Raw genomic sequence first — 22,331 nt, forward strand, 5'->3', positions numbered from 1 at the left:
CATAAAAAGTACACAATTAACATATTCTCACATTAATTATTAATAATTAATTAATATTTAATAGAACACTTTGAACACAAGTACCATAATTACCAATTAATTAATGATTGGTATGGATCAATTTATAATGCATTAATAATAAATAATTAACTTAATTAACAATATACATTATTAAATACAAAAATTTTAATTAATAAAATAATTAATGAATTAATTTCAATTAAATTACTTCCCACACTATTCCCCTATAAACCCACAACCAGCTAAAGAAATAAATTACGCAAAAAGTAATTAACATATAATAAATTAATTCTAAATAATTCCTAACAAATATATTATAATTAAATTACTTCCCACCCTATTACCCTATAAAACCACAACCCACTACAGAATAAAATTAAGCAAAAATTAATTAACATAACATTCATTACTTTAAAGAAATTCAAACACACATTACAAAATGTATACTTACTTTTAACACAAATACTAACATACAAAACACTAAAAAAAAATCAATATTATTAACAACAATTTTTTGACAATCGATATTATTAACTTCGATATTGTTAAAATCAATATTTCTTACCTGCATGTCGATACTCTTAACCACTATATTTTTGCAAGTTGATATCCTGTCCACTCCATCTTAATAGCTCAATATTTTGTCCATTCGATACTTTTAATTCGATATTATGACTAACCCTGGGCGCAAGACTACGCTCCGCCCACGGAGTGTACATAGTGTTGCCTACTTTGCATTTTGCAAAGTAGGCATAGTAGGCAACACTACGCATGCTCTGTGGACGGAGCGAAGTCGCCCGCCACCCGCCTCCCTCCCGCCCTCTTCTACATACATAATTTTAAGTAACAAGTACAATAAAAGTAGATAAAAGTACTTACCTGGTCCGCGGCGTCCCGGGGCTCCCTCTTCTATTTTGCTCTGACTTCTCCCATCGAAATGCGCATGCGCGGCCACCCACGCATGCGCATTTCTCGCATGAAAGTGCTTTTATCTACTTTTATTGTACTCGTTACTTAAAATTATGTATGTAGAAGAGGGCGGGAGGAAGGCGGGTGGCGCGTAGTGGGTCTACACGAAGCACGTGAGCGGGCTTAGCATCATGCCCACTTCACGTAGCTTCGCGTAGCTTTGCGTAGCCCCACTACGCATACTACGCCCAGGGTTAATTATGACTAGTTACTGAATTCTAAGTTTGGCCGCATATTGAGTTTTTTGTACCAAAAGTGTGACAACACATCTGACTTCTAGAGACCCTCTCTTGCCACAGCCATGGAATGTGCCACAAGGGAAAGATTTTGACTACTATTTCTAAATCCAAAGGAACAAACTTTGACTAGGATGACCAAATTAGGTGTATTGAATGTCCAAACCACCTCAGTCAGCATAAAATCAGCCCTGGGTGCTTGTTAAGTCACTATTAGGAACTATTGTTTTTCAATTACACTCTACATGTTTTTACACACCAATGGGTCGATTCTGATCCTGGAAAAAAACGTCTGTACGCTTCGTATCCGGAGCCCTCTCCGTACGAATCGTAAACATGCCGTACAACCCGACTAGTACGATCCGGACCGGGGTAAGAGGACGCCATTCGTTCGGTCCACGTCAGGTAAGCGCGATTCGTTCGGAAAAGCACACAATCACATACACACCGTACGGTCCGTACACCCCATGATCGCAGGGGTACGGTGTGTACCCCTGCGATCATGGGGTGTACGCACCGTACCCCGCGATCACACGGTGTACGCACCGTACACCCAGCGAACATGGGGTACGGTGCGTACACCCCATGCTCGCAGGGGTACACACCGTACCCCTGCGATCATGGGGTGTACGGACCGTACCCGGGGGGGGGCGTTCCTTACCTGTTTCGAAGCAAACTCAGCTTCTCCGGATGTTTTCGGCTCCCGTAGAAAAAGCGTTGTGCGGTGCGTACCCGACAAGAATCGTACTTGCTGGGTTGGAAAAACCAGCCGCGAACCGTACGGATGTCGTGTACAGCGGGTTACGAAGGAGATTCGTACGGGGATTTGATTCATACGGTCTCTGTACGATTCGTACGGAGTCCAGCTCCTGGTACAAATTGTACTTCGTCGTATGTACAGGAGATGTTGCAGGGTACGATTCGTACGGGAAAAACGCTTTGTACGGCTATTCAGAGCAGTTTTTCCCGAATCGGAATCGACCCCCAATTGTTTTTTCAAATTTAGAAATTCATAACTCCGGCTGGCCTTATTCTATTTTGATGATCTGGGTGCTTTTTTGTTCAATCTATGGTTCTCCATTTTATAGATTGGTGTGGGAATTTGACTGTGTTTTTTTCAACTTTAAAAATTGTTGGTACTGCTTCAACTAAACACACACTTTTCTAGGGATTGTTTGCTGCTTGTACCATAACTGTCAGGGGCTGAGAAAGAGAGATTCTCTCAGAGATAAGTTTTAAACTTGCCAAATTGGGTTCATTAAGTAGGTTGTGGTCACAGTCTTCCATATTCATTACCTACTTTCTGACAAACACCATGAATCATAATGCACCAAAATACATTACAAAATATAACTTCTGAAAATCTGTAAATTATTACTGACCCTCATTTGCATAAAACAATCACAACACATGTAAAAAATCTAAGTACATTGGAATTATATTATGTGAAAATGTATCTTAGATTAATATTAATATCTTTCTGGTTTATTAAAAATGAATATCCTAATAAAGTGATAAAGTCATTGAAACCAGAGCACTAAAGTCCAGATAGGAAGAGCTTGTGAAAGGGGCACTCCTGAAATAACCTCTTCACAGAGCAAAAACCCATTTATCCATAGCATATAGGTTTATAAATCTTTGTGTTGTTGCATTCAGGCTAGCTTTCCAAGTTCGTTGAACAATCAACTAAGTCTAGCCTTCCTTAACATCCTTTCCTTCTTCTCACCCAGATAAAGCACTCTGTATAAAAGTCACTAGATGCCCAGGCCTCAGTGAATAATTCAGTTCTCATCACAGTTCCTAAGACTTGAGTCTGTTTTTTGATAATACACAGAGTAGTAAATATTAATATTCCCTTTGTAGTGCTCAGATCCTAGAAGGCCTACTTCCCAGGATATTTAACTCCCATAATTTTGAATTAAAGTTGAACCCCTACTCCATATGTCATTGAGACACCATGACAGCAGTCTTGGCATTTCATTTGAAAACATATTGCAAATTGTATTTTTTTTATTTTTATTTATATATTTATATTTATATACTAAAAATGCATTCTCCTTTCAACTTGTTTTGTTTATTGTTCGTTTAACCGTGGCTTCCAGGCAGTGGGGTCACGAAAAGTTGAACGCTGTGAACACATAGAATATTAAAACAAGACACAGGTGTGACATCGAATGGCCCACACTGTTATATCTTTCTCTTTACAAACAAGGATACGTTCCCAACCAAAGAGTCTCAAAAGGAAAATGAATAGTTTTCCCACAATAAACGATAAAAATACTGAACAACAGGTAGGATATTCTTTTTTTGGTGGGAGAGATGGGTTCTATTTGTTCTAAGAAAAACACCCAGAAATTCCAATGCATATTCCTGAGTCTGTAATCTGTACCAAGGATAGAAAACAAAATGGGCCTCAGCTCCAACCCTCCGAATTTGCTCAGCAATGTGAGGACGGTGTTAAAAAAGCAACCTTGCTTAGTCCAAAGCCAGGGTGCCTTCCTGTACTCCCTTGCAGTCTTGCTGAGCCCTCCTTGGCAGTCTGAGATTAGTGACAACTCTGGTCTCGGGGTAACATAGCAGCTCATAGCTGATTTGGAAAAATGCACAGAGTGCAACTGTAGTAAATGAACTTAAGTCAGGGTTACAAACACACACGAGTCACTTTGGTTCACCAAACCTACGGCCAGACGTAGTAATTGCTTTTTAGGTCCCAAACCCTGCAATTCAGTAAATTCTTGGGTAAATTACAGGGTTTGTGACAGGAAATTGTGGTTTTCAAATGTAATAAACACATTTAGTGATTCAGTAACATGTTACTGAACCGCCAAATGGGTGCGGGAATTCATAAGGAATCCCTTTTTGGAAGGGTCGTCCCTTTCAAATAGATGTTCCTTTTGGTATGTATTAATATTTTTTAATCAGGATGCAGTAGCAAAACATTAACCTTTTACCTCACAGCAGATCGTAACCTGTTCACAAACGGAAAGGAATACCCAGGGTACCCCTTCCCTTTCTAAATGGCCCCAAACGTGTTTGTAAGAGTTGGCAGTGGTTCGAAGGAAATTTGTTTGAATGTGTTGTATTTTTTATGTAAACCCATTCTATTTTCCTTTAAGGAAAACAGTCTGCTTAAAAAAAGAGATTAATCAGTCACAGAAATGAATGGTGGTCTGAAGCAGGGAGTCAATAAAAACAGTGAACAGTTGCTAATATAACAATATGCCATATGACATAGAAAGAGCTTATAGGTTAACATGCAATAGACTAGGTGCAAATAAAAGTGTGGTTGATCTGAGCGGTGTTTATCCGGGATGTTTGTGCTGAGTCCCAAGCAGACATTTTCTGTCAGATGCTGCTGCACTTCGAAAAAAGGCTTCCCAGGTGTAACTACCACAATATAATAAATCTCATCTCCCGCAGCGGCCTTTGAATTACAGATGCGACAGGCATCGTTACATTTCGGTGTGTTGTTAAACTTTGTGAGTTTCTGCATTGGTTGGAGGCTGTATGCGCTATGAGTTTGGGCTGCAAGACCCAACTTTGGAACAATGTCATTCCAAGGTTATTATTGTTAGCATCTCCACTTGGCATGACTGCAATCAGATCCCGTCTGCCATTCTGAGAACATGTTTATTTGTTTTCTAAGGCTCATCTGTTTTATTCTGTTTTTGTGCAGCGTTTGTAAACCGTGCCTTTGAAAATCTTCCACATTTTCTCATGAGATATTTTTTTCAAAGTGCTTCAGCCTTCAAAATTGGTATCTGCAACAAAAGAACACATTTTTCCGCTTTTATTGCATTTATGAAGCATTACATCTCCTCTGCAGACACAGTTGATGTCTTTTCAGTGTGTTCAGTTCAGTTCCCATTGGCCACCTTATGAAAAATCCCCTCTGCTATTATGTTTGTTCTCTCTCAAGATCTGACCGGCAGGAACGTCATGAGCTGTTAATATGACTATAATTAAAATAAATATTACAATCAGAAAATGTGGATATTGTATAATGTATGCATCTCTGGATAATGTGTCAATGAGCTTATCATTTGATGCTATTAAATTTAGGGCAGATTTACTAACAAGAGGAGCATCACAGAGCAGCAAGAAAACTTGCTGCCCAGAGTTGCATTACTTGGAAAGAGTAGAACTGTGTCATAACTCCAAAGAAATGGTGCAGTTCTGCTCTCTACGTGCATTGGCTCACTTTGTGCTGCCAAGCTCCAGCACGGATAAAACATGTGACATAGTGCGAGAGTATCAGTGTCATGGTTAGGACAGTGGTGCTGGAACAATTTTCAGAGTGGGGGTGCTGCCATCAATCTTACATCGCTGAAGTCATAGGCACTGAGAATAATCCTAGTGTCAAACAAAGAACAAGTACAGCAAATGAACAATGCCCATGCAGCAGGAGAGTGGTAAGGTTATGGTATTCAGTCAGTGGTGCATTTTGGACCACACTTTTGTAGATATATTACTAAAGCATTGGGTGGAATCACTGTCATTTACAGACAGCATGTTTTCTATTGGAATGACCTCTACATTTGCATAGACATGCAGTTTTACAGCTAAAATTATATAGCACACAAACCACACCTCAAATCTGTATCATTTACACATCACTAAGAGCCTGATTATGAGTTCAGCGGTCGTACCACCGTACGGCCAAGGCAGCAGTCCCGAGAAGACCGCTGCAGCACTGGTCTCCTGCCCACCATATTATGACTTCTGGCCCCACAGTAGTTTTTATGATGGCGGTGTATATTTTTTTAGATATGTTGATGCATGTGTGTATATTTTGACTGCAGTGTACACATATTCATACCATGTAAAAAAAATACCTACTACAAGTACTTACCCACTGATGAAGTCTGGACCATTTGTGCCCAGTCCAGTCAATGGGCACATGGTACAAAACAAATGTACCTGGATTTCAGTGCCAACAGGGTTGTTTTTTTGGGGTCAGGATGCTGCTATGAATGGGAAACCTGCAGAAAGGCATCCATGTGGGAGACCGAAGAGAAGAAAAGGAAATGGGTTAGTAAGCACCCAAAATCCTTTGTTTCCAGAGGCAGGAGGTCCCACCAACACCGTCAGCTTTTCAGAAAGCCAACTTATAATTCCAATTTTGATGGAACTTCTTTGTACGTCCCTATGTCAGCTGCTTTTCCCCAAATGACATTGAGGCAGACTGCGAAGTGTTGTCGTGTCGATGGTGCCCCGGCAATCTTTAGTACAGCAATCCAGTGGCGTCACTAGGGGGGTGCGGGGGGTGCGGTCCGCACCGGGTGACACCATCACATGGGGTGACACCAAAATGCAAATAATGGGACCCCCGCCCTGCCCGCAGCTGACCCTCACACAGACGCAACCCCATCACTCCCCCCCCAGATATAAACTGCCCAGCGCCCTCGCACACGGCCCCTGGCCGTCGTCTGCCGTAGCAAGCAGGCCCAGGTGTAATTTCAGCAAGTGGCAGTAACATTGTTAGAGCGTCAGAAGGGAAAAATATATACCGCTCCACATTTTATGGTATTTATTTTTCCGTCTATATTTACCCATGTTTATTTTTTACTACTTGTTTATCTGCACTTATTTTCGTTTTAGTTAGAAAGTTAAGCTGAACCTAGTATACTGCTACATGTAATTAACTGATACATGTACATCCGGTCTTCAATGGCTGGCAGGCTTCAACGCTATGAAAACCCAGAGGTAATAAAACCCAATGATCCTATGAAAACATGCCCATTTACTGTCAGTGTTGTGCACATCTGCAGTGGTTTAAGCCTCATTAGCAAACTTCCTCTCCTTTTGATGCCCTTTACGTGGCAACACTCACAGACTTTAGCCTGTCAGTCACGTCTGACTGCATTTAGAAGTCACTAAAAACATATAACTTAATTTCCCATTTTTATCCAAACGTAATACATACAGATAGGAAAACAGATGGCTTTCAGAATTTCTCTTTAACAATCAGTAGAAATGGAAAACTGTGCACCATAATCAGAAACACGGAGAGGGGACAGCGTGGCACACGCCATGGATAACAATGTCACAGAAGTAAAAACAACAAAGTGGGCCCACGGGGAGGGTGGAAACAGCAGCAAAGCAGTAACATGTACATAAGAGGGCATTAGAACGAGTCCGACGGTGGCCACCGCTGAGGGTGAACTGGTAACGAGAGAACATAATGTCCATCATGTAGGGTGGCTAAGTAAACTGATATGTGGGTGAGACGCAAGGTGACAACACATTAGAGCAGGCTGGCAGTGCTGTAGGAAGGAGACATTTTGAGAGAAGAGTTTGCGGTGTTTGGGTAAGTACAGTGGGGGCTGGTGGTCCACAGTTACAAGAATGACCGTGCCCTGGGGTGTTGTGTGCCTAGAAGGCAGTATAAAAGCCATCGGGAGTTGTGCAATACATAAGCAGAAAAGTTAGTCAAGAGCGCTGGGCAGGTAGTGCCAGGTCAATTCAAAGTAGTAGTTAGTTAAAGTATGGCATTATTACACCACGGCTGTGCAGTACGGAGAGTGCAGGTTACTAACAGTAGAGTTTGCTGGAGGGTGTTCTTGGCATGTCATCTCTCCTGCAGACCAAAGTGGTGTAACAATGGTCCCCGCAGTACGGGGGGGAAGGGGGCTCGGGTTCCAGCGCTCCAGGGGGCCCCGTCCGGCATTGTGCACGGGCAGTGGGTCTCTTGACTGGGAGATCCTGACCGAATCCTAAGCATGAGGGGCTGCCTCAGGGTTCACTAGGGGGGTGCGGGAGGGTGCGAACCGCGTGGGTGACACCATGCGTTACCGCACTGGGTGACACCAACCCTAGTGACGCCGCTGCAGCAATCCGACACCATCATATTACAGCGGGCAGACCGCATAGTCAGCGGCAGTGAATCCGATGCGACTGCAGAGGTGGGACAGCCGAACTCGCAATCAGGCCCTAAGTTTCTGTGTTTTGATCCTTTCTATTACACTTCAGAATTACAAAAAGAATGTCATTGTTCTTTCTTATTGGGTAATGTGTTTTGGAATATTTGTGCTGTCCATTGACAGGTATTTCAATCTAAAAAATGACATCCTGCAGCCTATACCTTCACACTCCTTATACTCCAGGAAGATTGTCATACAGTTCACTTGACATCTTCTCTCATTGAAGTCATAGAATAAATTGAAAACCACAGTCCCCATGTTAAACAAAAAAGCAGCAATTTGTCAGAAGACATAGCCTGACATTAAGCCTCTGTCTTCCAACACACAGTAACTGTGACAAAATAAATACCTAATTTACAGACAGCTTTATTGCTCATTCAACTTCTGAACTCCAACATGGTTATTTCTGAGGATGCTGCAGCACCCTCGGCATCGCTACTGCTATGTATTTTTATTAATGTATATTTTGAGTCAACAATCGCTACTGCTATGCATATGGGTTAGGATATTTTTTTTTGCAGAAAGTGGTACCTTCAAGCATGAAAAACATTCTTTGAGGCTAATTTTTTTTTTTAGATGTGCTGCAGACTGCAGCACACTGCAAAAAGGAAATAATGAGGAGAAATAAAGATTTTCCTCCATGTTACGTCAGCCTCAGGGAGGCACAGGTCTGTTGTGCAAATCCATGTCTCCAAGTCTTTGTAGATATGGATTTGCACCAAAGTCCAAAGGTGGATGCACAGGAAAAGTCATGCACCACTTATGGAACTCCTCACTGAAGCAAAGTAATGCAAAGCAGAGCAATGTAATGCATTGTGTTACTTTTTTCACAAAGCAATGCATATCAAAATTGTCATTACTTTGTAAATAACAAAAATGATTTTGTATTGGGTCTGAACTAAAAAAGTAAAGCAAATCTGATGCAAAATTGTTGTAAATCTGGGGCGTGGTGTTCTGGAAAAGGGGGTGGGGGGTCTCATGCAAATTAGTACTCTTCCAGACTGACGATCCACACTGCCAATCAAAGGTTCAGTATTGTCATTGTCGTCAGAGACATCCATTGTGTTGTTGTATCGAACACCAGCAGCAAATTGTAGTTGGCTGTTAACAGAACTGAGAAACCAAAGTGAAGCAGTTCATCTTGAGAAGTGGAATCTGCTGGTAGCCCAGTTCTAGGAAGAAGTCAACTAAATTGTCATTTAGCAATCAAGTCCGTGCATCCGAGGCGCACGCACGAGGGTGGCCACAATCCATACTGGAGACGCCATTCTCTAGAGGCAGCCGGCATTCAGAATTGCTCAGAATTACTGTTTGCCTTGTCTTATTTTGATGTGTTGTTTTGCTGTCTCCATAGGGGGCAGAGAATTGCTACTAGAAAGAAGAAACGAACTGATAAAAAAAAATGAACAATATTAAGTTGAATTAACTATTGGTAATGTTCACTCATGTTTTTTATTTACAGCAGATTCGGTTAGATTAAATCGGCCGTCCATCGATCTTTTTGTAAACTAACATGGAACTGGTGGCGAATATTCTCTCATAATTTTGTCTTCCAAGACTTTTTATTCCAACTTTTCACGTGATGTGTAAAAGCAAATAATCACCGCAAAAAAATATACTTCTAAAGGGTGAAGTAGGGTCTATCACACAAAAACCTAAAGACCTAAAAACTAAGCACTGACATTCACGAATGAAGGCAGCTGTACAACTTTAACTCGAACACCCAATCATGGCTCTTGGCTTCACACAAATTGCAACATCAATAAAATTGCATATGAGTTCACGATCAATTCATCGATGGCAAACCCCAGTTGCGAGTCATAGCCACTGACTGCAAAGTTTCGTAGTTAAATGTTGAAAAAGTATTTCTTAATTACTTCCAGAGCTATAATAGGAGGATCTTTTTAAATTACCAATGGGCATATCCCTTTCATTTAAGCATTGAGATGGCGTTTGCTCTGCTCTGCATTGAAGAGCAAGCCATACACTGATTTGTGTTTTTACTGGGGAGGGCAGGTCCCCATAATCTTTCAAAGCCTCTTTGAATCTCTCAATCTCCTATTTTGAATGTTTATGCTTGACGTAAGTCAATCCCATAGGGTTTGCTATCTTTAGTAGTTAGGCATAGGGGTGGCTGTCTGCTGCCCCAGCCCTCTTTGTGTCATTTTGACTTTTGGGCAAAGGAGGCTCGTGGCAGCTGAATTGTGTGGCTGTGTCAATTCCACATATGCATAGTAGAAAGACTACAGTGATGTTGCTGTCATCAGTATCCACATCTTCTTTCTACCATCACGGTTGTGAGTGGGATATCAGTGCAGTTGGCAGCTTCCACAGTCCTCCTTCTAGCACCAGGTGATCTTGTATGGGGGTTGGTTCCTGGTATTCCCCACTGCACTATGTCCAGATCAACGGAAAACGCAGTAAACAGAAGACCAAAAGGCTGGTCTTCGCCTTCTATGTTCCAATTTTGTGAGGAATAACCCCATCAACACCAGAACTGCCCTACTAAATTTGAGAACTGCACTGAAAACCCACCTATTCAAAAGAACATCAGTGCCTTCAAAATAGAAACCACCATGTTAGGAACCTTTCTACCCTCACTGCCATACTTCATTGCAAACAGTCATAAATCAGATCCAGAGCTTGCACCCCTGTTCACTGCTCTATTGCTCCCAAATTATGATTGCAGTGAATACATGTCCTTACATTCAGTACTTACATCAAAGGTGCAGTGTTTTTGGCTTGATGTGGTAACCTAAGAATCAGTCAGGTCTATGATGTAATGTGGAGAATCATGCAAACTTTTTGAGGAGGGAGTAGGAGAAGCAACACATTATAAACAATACATAAAAAAGACAGATTTGAGAAATGCATATATTAGAACAAATATTAAAAATAACGAAACTTGAAAGATGTAATAAATGGGTAGATAAATACAAATGGTAGACACTATTTGCAAGTAGTAGCTTTAGTGGCATAGCAAACATGTCATGGGCCCTAATGCAAGAGATTACATTTTATACAATAGGCAGGCATTTATTTCTAAATTCGGCCTTATTTTTGATGATCACTCAGTTATTTAGTCTGTGGATACCAAGTTGCTCGATCTTAAGCAGGGTAGTCTAGATATTTTCTCACATTTAACACATTTCAATGACAAAATGGTGGAATCAGGCTGGCCAGAAGAAAAGAGAACCACAGTTTTCTATCAAGGATTAAAGAATGATATCAAAGATGCCATATCCTAAAACAAGTTACAGCCACAAATCTTTTGCTACTCTGATAGGTCTTATGGTTTAACTAGAATATTGCATCTCTGAAATGAACTGAGAAGACAAAACAAATGATTTATGATTCCTTGCGACTAAAGTCAAATGTAAGTCCAATAAAAAAAACTCATACAAATAGGGAGCATTAATGGCCCTTTTACTAATGAAGAAAAAGAGAGATGGAGGAAAGCAAATCTCTGTTTGTACCACAGTAAATTAGGACACGTAGTTAAGCTGTTTCCAACCAAACCAAAGGAACCTTTAACGGGAAACTCCAGTACCCGGCAGTAAAGACTTACCCTCCTTTGCATCCTTAGCAAATATGCTACAAACCCACCATGACCCACTTAAACTATCCAGGATCTTGTGTTATTCCCCCCAAAAAGTTTAGGGTAGACATTATGATAGACTCCAGGTCTACCGTAAATTTCACTGATGCCAAACATGCACACAAAATTTCAACAGCCTGTTTACCTGAAACGCATCCATAAAAAGAATAAGCAATTGCTAGAACCAAACTCGCATCTGTTCCCAGTCATTTTAAAGCCCTAGATTTGACTGTGAGAGAGCTATCACCAGGCAGCATAGTCATTTGATATTATCAATGCCCCCCCAATCTAAAATAGTGTTGGGAGTTCCTGTCAGGATACGCTTCGCAGGGTTCAGCAGCAGAAGAATAAAGGACCATCTCCTGACATCACCAAGTACCCTGACATGGGCTTCCCCCCCAGGGTCTTCGAGTTATCAAGTGAGGGGCACCAGGTAGGGGAGGGGTCAGCAGGGACAAAGGCTCTGAAATGACAGAAGCACAACCATGAAATACCAGGACACAAACTACTCTCATCAATTCTCGCTAGAAAACACAACATCAGTAATACCTGTGCAGCCTCTGCAATTGCCTTTAAGAAAACATCACAGACCCCCTGTACACCATCTAATAAAGAAAGCAGAGTACAGTGTAAATAAAACATCAATCATTTAACATGCGCCCATGAATCACTGTGTGTATCGCATTTGCCCTACCCTGCCAGATAATCCTTTGAACCTTGCAGGATGAATGCAACAACAGGAACGATAGGAAAAACAAGACAGCAACTCAGGTAGGAAGTACCCAGCCAGATAACTTCCCAATTCGTAGATCCTGTCCCCCCCTGGTGTAGTAAAAGGATAACAAGAGCAGTCTTAAAGGAATCCTGAAAAAACGCTGTTGTTTTCACAGCTGAAAGAATAAGGTTTGAAGTACAAAACAGGAAGCTCCTATGACCATAAGAACGGCAGCCTGCAGTTGCGACCGCCGCCAGGCTCCGTCACCAAACGACTGAAATTAGATCCCAAAATACAGACGGTGTTACGCTGCAGCCGCTCGCAGTAACCCGCTATAATGTCCTTAAGAAAGAAAGTATCCCCAATATGTCATAAAGAAACAGACGGCGTTACGCGGTCTCCTTGACCCGCTGCAACCCGCTGTACTGTCACTCTCCAAACAAATGTCCTTTATGAGATACGGTGTTATGCGGCAGACCGCTCGCAATAACCCGCATAGCAGCTACAGGACACGAACATCAATTGCATTACTGAGCATTCCATTAGTCCAAATGAATGTGCTACAGAGGCGGGGCACTCAGCCGAGCACCTCGCCGTACTCACGGGGAACCAGCGACTTCTTTACAGCTCTCAGCTCCTGGCTCGCTTATCCCCGCTCCAGGAAACCCTCGTCACTCCGACGATACCACAGGACGAATTACGCGCAACCTCACGCGCGCACTGAGCAGCCTTATTGACTTCCTGTCAGCGCACTGGCATCATGGGTAATGTAGTTCCATGCCGATGTGCGCTGACCGGGGACAATCCTGACAGTTCCCTGGTTATCTCTCCATGATCCCTATCTCATTTGTGGCTCTAGAACGATTGAGTTTCCATCTCTGCTTTATCAACAGCACTGCATGATTCAGGTGGAAGGTAGAACCGAGCCATCCCCTTCAAGAAATCTGGCAGAGGGAATAGACCACATGGTTGCAGCCTCAAAGAAGTCAACAAGGCATTTACTAGAGTATTATTCAGCAGCTGTCTTTAATAAAAGAACTTCAGAATCCCTCTCACCACAAATATCCTTTGTTGTGGGAATAATTTAATGGAGAATTCAGCTATTACTAGTAGTAGGGTGTGTGCCTTGGCCACTGCCGATACTGAGTACTTAAAAAAGTACCTGGAAGAAATTCTTGCCAATGCAACCATAACAGAACAGCCATAACAACGCGGGGATTACCCCGCACTGCCATTACAACGCGGGGATTACAACGAAAGTCGTTACAACGACTTTCGCTGGAGGGCGCTGTTGGATAGAGAATAGTTTATTTTCTATTCAACACCTTCCCTACTGTCAACGTGGGCTGGAGTTGGAATAGAAAATTAAACTATTCCACTATCCAGCGCCCTCCAGCGAAAGTCGTTGTAACGACTTTTGTTTTAATCCCCGCGTTGTTATGGCATGCGGGGTAAAAGCCCGAGTTGTATTGACATACAACCGTTTATTCGCCCATCCTGATCCCCAGTCTCCCCTTCCCTGTTTTTTGTTCTCAAAACTAATGGAGGGCTTAGACCACATATTGATAATTGGGCTTTGAATAAAGTGACAATTAAGAACCAGTAAATGCTTCCACTCATCTCCAGTCTTCTTGGTCAAGTTAAATCAGCTATCATGTACTTGAAACTGGATTTGCAAGGTGCTTATAACTTGAGCAGAATAAAAGATAACAATGAGTGGAAGATGGTATTCAAGACCCACTATGTTGTTCATGAATGCTTGGGCCTGCACCATTGGGCTGTGTAAGACCCCCGCTGCCTTTAAATTTTTCATGAATGAGGTATTTAAAAAATATTTAGATATTTTTGTAGTAATTTACATTGATTATATTCTAGTTCACTCACACTGAAAGTCTAACATGTAACACATATGAGATTAGTGTTGCAAAAAATATATGTGAGAAAGGCTTGCATGCTATACTAAGCAAGGGTGAATTTCATACCCAGTCAGTGGTATTTCTTTGGTGTATTTTCTCCCCTTCTGGCATACTGGTGGATCAAAAGAAAACGTGTGCAGTAGTAGAATAGCCCACACCTAAATTAAAGGTTTTAGGATTTTCATCCACGATTTATTAAGGACTTTTCTGCCACATTAACACCCACCATTCCCTAATTGCGAAAATAATTATGTTTTAAATGTTCCTCTGATGAAGCTGAATCCTTTAGAGTCTAGAAAACTGGCTTCACCTCTATGCCAATTATACAACATCAAAAACCCATTTGCTTTTTATTGTAAAGGCTAGTGCTCCCCGCTAGCATTGACTCTGATCACTAATCACACTTCACTTCAAGGTTTTCGAAGGCCTTTATAACGTTCTTAGAATATCAGTTAAATTATACACATGTTGGCACCCACAAACAGATGTCTAAGTCCAAACATATTAACCAGTCCATGGAACAATTTTTATGTTGTCACATTCTTCAATCTGATGGTGTTTGATGAGATGATATTAACTTTGTCGAATTTGTTTATAATAATTCAAAACACATCAATTGCCTTTTCACCCTTCTTTATTCTCAGTTGATATCACCTAACTCCTCTTTTCATTAAACACATGAAAGAGGGACAAAGATTTAACAAGCTGTTATTCAGTCTCAGTAGAATTTACTGGGGGCCCAAGAAATGTTCAGAAAATACACCGATAAAAATTGACATGCGGCACTAAACTACGGAATAGAAGGCTGAGTTATGTTGTCCATGTGTCATTTGGCACTTAAAGGGCTGGCAACATGTAAATAATTTTCAGTGACCCATTCTAAGTAATTCTATTGTTTCATTTCATTCCTCCATGAAAATGTATCCGGTCTGTCATGTGTCTCTGATTAAGGAGGCTCCTCCTTTAACTCCCTGAAGTTTCCCTGTCCTATATGTTTCCAATCAAAGGAGCAAGGTAGCCAGTCCTAATACAGGATGCTCACCAACATCTTCTGAGACACAGTAAAAACAGTATATAGCAATTTGATGGGGCTCTAGAGCAAAAGTTGACTGCCACACAACCCTGTACATAACTCAAGAATTTGTGTTACTCGTGAAATACAAAACGTTCTGAGCACTCAGAGTTAAAATATAAGTCAAAAATCCAATTCAAGCAGTCGTAACGTTTCTGTCAGCTTTAATTCAATCCACCATTTCAAATCAAGGCTGAGAATGTCTGTACATCCAATTAATACAGTGGTGATGCACAACATCCAGCCAACAAGTGTTGGGTTGTACGGCTAATTAGCATTTGACTACTTCAGGGCTGATGTAGAGTATACCATAGCGTTTCATTGTAAAGCAATAAGAGCCAAATCAAAGTTTCAATTCCCAATGTCAGATCAAGTGTTAATTAGTAGCAGAGACACAGGGCGTGGAGAGTGCTTCTCCAATAGTAGCGGTGCGGACATTCATGCCCCTTATCCACTGTTATTCTTCTAAGGCATTCTAACAAATGATGCCAACCACCAGAATTATTTTATATTATGATTAATTTTAGCATTATACTGCATCAATTTACATGATGGGCATTGCTCCCAAATATTATGTATTTGACTAGATTTATAGCTCTAGAGAGATAATTGCTATTTATACTTTCATAGAGTCCGGTAAAGCTATCTCATGTGAGTCTGCCAATATAACAGCTCCTCTGTGCTTGAACCAGTTTGGGATACTTTCACATAAACAGGACAAGCACGCAATCTGTACCATCTAAATATGTGACAAAAGAGTAATAATACATTTATAGTTACATCCTTCTTAAAACTTGCTATGAATTCTTTTCACTATTTTGACTACTCCCTTTAGGGATAATCTACTTATACACGTTCAACATCATTTGTTTGGGCAATACTATGATAGGCACACATGCGTATGTGGTGTTCCAGTGTGCCCTTTTTGAATACTCTTGGAATCCTATTCACAACATTTTGGAAACCTTATTAAACTGTTTCAATAGATATACCAAAATGTATTTATAAAAATAGCAGCATATAAGTGCCTTCCCAATTTCCATGACTCCCTTTAGTCACGCAAGACGATGAATGTCATTATGGGCTATACTACAGCACTTGCACACGCAGAATGACAATTTCCCAGCTTGTTTAGAAGCATGAAAACCTGCTTCCACCGGGTACACCTGATACTAATAATATTAGCATGCAATTACACTCATAATTAAGGCCACCCGGCACAGAATAAAAACACGCTCGCCCAAAACTCCACTAATATTTGGAATGAGAGAGACACGCAGCAGCTCTGTGCATGCCGGTTTTAAGCAGGGTAAGCATCATGGGAGGCTTCTGGTTACAGAGTGCTACAGTAAGCCTATCTTTCTATTGTTTAATCAAATTTTTGTCCCCTTCACATTATCCTTAGACTAAAGCATTCTGTCCTAGTTCTCCTCCATCCCATGGTGTGATTTAAACTTCATCTTAAGGTAACAACCCCTATTTTACCTGGTAGCGTTCAATTTTTACAAATGTTGTCCTATATCAACTATTCACAACTTGACCATGTTAGGAGCACACTGTTTTTATTTACATTGATGCCACCATATAAATACCCTGAACCAGTGCGTTTAAAAATAGGGTGGGTCACTTTAGTGTCTTTTCGCTAAGAGCAAACGGTTTGCCTTCTCTTTGATACTTACTCATATCATAGAGCATCTATATGCCACTACTAGTGATAATATTAGCTATTTTCTATTAGTGGCTCACTGGATGAGTAAGGAATCAGCCTGATATGGTATTGTACTGACTGTGATGTTATTATAATTTTCCTGAATTCCTTTAGTTATGGGCCAAAGACTGTGCCTATAACAACTATCCATCCTGAGCAGAGTGTGCTCATTGAAGAAGACATGTGATTTTCTATACTTACCTGCACTATCTGTGGAGTTCCCTAAACTAAAGTTCTTCCACATCTTAGTCCTGACAAAGGCCATAGACCCGTATGGGCAATACACGGTCGAAACATGTTGACCCGACCACTAGGTGTTGTGGACCAGTAACTCATCCACAGAACACCGACCTGTTTTTAGCCTTATCCCTATTCTGATTTTCTTTTCTCATTCCATTCTCATTCATAGGATAGGAGATCATTTTTATTACATTACACACCACTGTCAACATCCAGACATTTTCCCTTCTGGTGGAGGATGATCTGACAATTGGAGACACTCAAGTGACAGACCCAATTAAGACACTATGCAACAAACCACACCAGTGGAGATAATATACACTGCCCACTGTGAATGTGTAGTTGATGGTCTCCAAGGTAACTTTCCCTAATGTTCTGGCATTGACATTTTTGTGGTTCATTCTCCCCCCTTTTGATTAACGAGTTCAGCTACTTGCCAAATCCCAAACTTCCCTTTTATTACATGTAAGACATCCCTAAGGTAGGCCCCAGGTAGTCCCAAGGACAGGGTGCAATGTATTTAAAAGCTAGGCCATGTGCTTTTGAGTTTTACATGTCCTGGTAGTGAAAAAACGCTAAATTTGTTTTCACACTACAGCAAGCTTCTCACTACCATAGGGTATCATTGGAGCTGCCTTATAACACTTTACAAATGTATCTTCCATTTGAAAGCAGATAGAAAATTGGAGTTTGGTGTCACTGGAGTCACAATTTATAAACACATCTTTTAGTGAGGTTGGTTATTAAATTGCCGGTCTGAAAATGCCACTTATAGAAAGTTTAAAGGATAAACGCAGCAGCGTGTGCACTCAGTGATCCATCTTTAACAAATAATTAAATTAGATACTTAGTCAAATTAACCGTTGCGTGCAAGAGGTAAAAGGCCCTGCTAGACCTTTAAGCTGAAGGCAACATAAACATCCGGGAAATTTTCCAGGGACCTGATGCACTGCACAATTCACTCAATTGAATGTAAACCTGAAGTTTCCTTACAATAAAATGAGTTTTTCACAATATGAACCAAAGTAATCAGCAGTATTCATTCGTTTATACAATTCAATTGAGTATCATAAAAATTGACTTCACAGTTTTGTTGCTTGATAGGTATTTAATCAGTATTCTTCTGAAGTTATTGTTTTGTCACAAAATCAAATACTGGAACAGCACGTTCAATTATACATCCCAATGCATTTCGGGCTGAACAATCTGCCCTTCGTCAGGGGAATCTAAGAAGTGATAATGATACATATTAATCATCTATATCGGCAGTAATATCAGGGCTATCATCACGTGAGATCAAGAAATGTTTCCAATAAAGCGTAACACATCAAGTGTGGATGAAAAGGAAAGGCCCATAGTGAAAATATAATACCGAATGTGAAACCAACCTCGTGAAATGGGATAGAACAGAAACCACAGGCCAAGTTGGAGTCGAACATAACAAGTGGCAAGAATGCAAGCGACGGACCCTACATATATAGTGCAACCACGAGCAAAAAAAATAAATATGTAAAGTGAAAACAAAACGAGTCAGAGTGCGACCTGTGAGAGGGCTGTTAACATGCGGAATGCGATGCTTACTGAAAGGAACAGGAGGGACGCGTTGGAAGGTCCTTTAGTACGAGTGTGAGGCTAGGGTCCTTTTCCGAACGTAAAGCCGGCTGGAGAAAAAAAAATGTTGTGTTAAGAATAAACTTTAGAGAGCAACTAGCGCATTATGGTGAAGAGTAGTGAAAATAACGGAGGTATAAACTCACCCTCTCATGTTAACACGGTTGTGTAATCGCTACCGCGTGAAGGTTAGGCGTCCCTGCAAAATGGGTAAAGGGGAGCATTTAGGGGAGGGTGATCAACATGGCAGTTTCCGTAAAGGAAACGTAATGGGACAAACGGGGACTCACCTGGAGATGAGTCTCGTCAGCTAACTGGCGACCGGAAAGTTTCTGCGAGTCTAGGAATGCCGGAAATGAGACGAACTTCCTATGTTATGGTATGAAAATGAAGAAAGGACTAACATGGCAGTCGCCATCTTAGGTGAGGGGATTCTGCAACGTTAGTGTTAGAAATGGATAGACTGAGAGATTCACCACGAAGCGTGCATGATGTGTACTAGATTTTAAAAAAACAAAGCAACTTTGTAAAAATACACTTCAGGTTAAGTCCAGACTGAGGTAAAATTAAACAGAATAAACAAACATTATATTGACCAGTACTTCAGAATATCCAAAATGACAGATATAAACACTAGAAGCTGCCACTAGACGTGTGCACAATCTTCACAAAGTGTTTTGAGAGAATCCTGGTGCAAACTTACTTTTCTCAACACCGTAATGAACAAATTACTAAATTACAAAAAACAGGCTAATTCAAATTTGTCATTTAACTGTGTGGGGGTCAGGGTCTGCAGAAACCAGATCCAGTGTGATTCTCGCTGTGATAGTACCTGCGCTCGATCATGTTCAGGATTAGGCTCAATGATCTCAAGGATGCCAAATTTTAATTGAGCGATGTTGTGCCTGCACTTGAGCCAATGTTGAGTTAGTGGAGAATTCACATTCTGTGTACGTATACAACTCTTGTGTTCAGTAATGCGAATGCGCAAGCTTCGCTCTGTTTTCCCTACGTAATAGAGGTCGCAAGGACATTTTATGTAATACACAACATGATTGCTGTTGCAAGTAGCTGTGTATTTGAGAGCAATGGGTTTGCCTGACCTAGGGTGGTTAATGGTTTTGCCAGTAATGGCGTTATTGCAATTGGCGCAATTCAAGCATTTAAGTAAACCTTTATGCTGTAACTGAGATTTAGGGAGATTTGTGTTCAGAACTTCCTTAAGATTGATTACGTGCTCTTTTGTATGCGAAAAGCGGTGGTGAACTAAACATACCCCCAAAATCTGGTTCTGATTGTAGTAAGGACCATCGATTTAATATGATGGTTTTCACTAGTTTTGATTGCGTTGAGTAGGTAGATACAAACACTTCTCTGGAAGCCGTTCTAGGCTCTGTTTTTTTCTTTAAAAGAGCTTCACGAGTTATCGTAGAGGCTCGAGTGGCTGCTTGTTCAAGAATGGTGTCAGGGTATCCTCTCTGTCTGTATTTATCCTTGAAGACCTCAATCGTCTGCATGCCAGTCGTGTGATCTGAATTAATCCGTTTAATTCGAAGGAACTGAGAGTAAGGAAGATGCCTTTTTAGTGACCAAGGGTGGAAACTTTGGTAAGCTAAAGCATTGTTCCTGTCAGTGGGTTTGGAGAAAATGGAAGTCTCAATGCTCCCATGAGATGTGGTGACCATGACATCCAAAAATGGAATCTGTGATGCAGCTATGTGGTGTGTAAATTGGATTCTTGGGTTGATGGAGTTAAGCTGTGTTACATTGTTTTGCAAATCCGCAAAAGTGCCTTGCCATACGATGAGGATATCATCGATGAATCTTTTAAACGCGAGCAGGTGGGTGCTCCATTGGGGTTGTGAGAGTATATGTTCCTGTTCAAACTTCATCATAAAGATGTTAGCGTAGCTGGGGGCTCCTGAAAAGCCCATGGATGTGCCATTTGACTGTAAAAAATTAACGTACGTGCCACTTAAAATAGCTGTGGAATAAACAAAAGTGAAGGATCTCCATTAGGAACATTGGATTGGCTCTCTGTGTATCTGTTCTCAAAAGGGCCCATTCTATTGCCTCCATCCCTTCCAGATGTGGGTTGGAGGTGTACAACGCAACAACATCAACAGTGCACAGCCATATCTGTCTGTTGGTGGGGATCGTGATTTCTCTAAGGATGTTGAGGAGATGTGTGGTGTCTTGTATGTATGTATTACTGGATTGCACAATGGGTTGGAGGAATGTGTCTAAGTACCGTCCTAGGGTGTCATGGATGGAACCACAGCCTGAGACTATCGGTCTCAGGGGAGGGTCTAGCAGTGATTTGTGAATTTTTGGCACCATTTTTTACAGTCAAATGGCACATCCATGGGCTTTTCAGGAGCCCCCAGCTACCCTAACATCTTTATGATGAAGTTTGAACAGGAACATATACTCTCACAACCCCAATGGAGCACCCACCTGCTCGCGTTTAAAAGATTCATCAATGATATCCTCATCGTATGGCAAGGCACTTTTGAGGATTTGCAAAACAATGTAACACAGCTTAACTCCATCAACCCAAGAATCCAATTTACACACCACATAGCTGCATCACAGATTCCATTTTTGGATGTCATGATCACCACATCTCATGGGAGCATTGAGACTTCCATTTTCTCCAAACTCACTGACAGGAACAATGCTTTAGCTTACCAAAGTTTCCACCCTTGGTCTCTAAAAAGGCATCTTCCTGACTCTCAGTTCCTTCGAATTAAACGGATTAATTCAGATCACACGACTAGCATGCAGACGATTGAGGTCTTCAAGGATAAATACAGACAGAGAGGATACCCTGACACCATTCTTGAACAAGCAGCCTCTCGAGCCTCTACGGTAACTCGTGAAGCTCTTTTAAAGACAAAAACAGAGCCTAGAACGGCTTCCAGAGAAGTGTTTGTATCTACCTACTCAACGCAATCAAAACCAGTGAAAACCATCATATTAAATCGATGGTCCTTACTACAATCTGAACCAGATTTTGGGAGTATGTTTAGTTCACCACCGCTTTTCGCATACAAAAGAGCACGTAATCTTAAGGAAGTTTTCAACACAAATCTCCCTAAATCTCAGTTACAGCATAAAGGTTTACTTAAGTGCTTGAATTGCGCCAATTACAATAACGCCATTACTGGCAAAACCATTAACCACCCTAGGTCAGGCAAACCCATTGCTCTCAAATACACAGCTACTTGCAACAGCAATCATGTTGTGTATTACATAAAATGTCCTTGCGACCTCTATTACGTAGTGAAGACAGAGTGAAGCTTGCGCATTCGCATAACTG

This window comes from Lissotriton helveticus, chromosome 12 (genome assembly GCF_964261635.1).
Source record: "Lissotriton helveticus chromosome 12, aLisHel1.1, whole genome shotgun sequence".
NCBI lineage: Eukaryota > Metazoa > Chordata > Amphibia > Caudata > Salamandridae > Lissotriton > Lissotriton helveticus.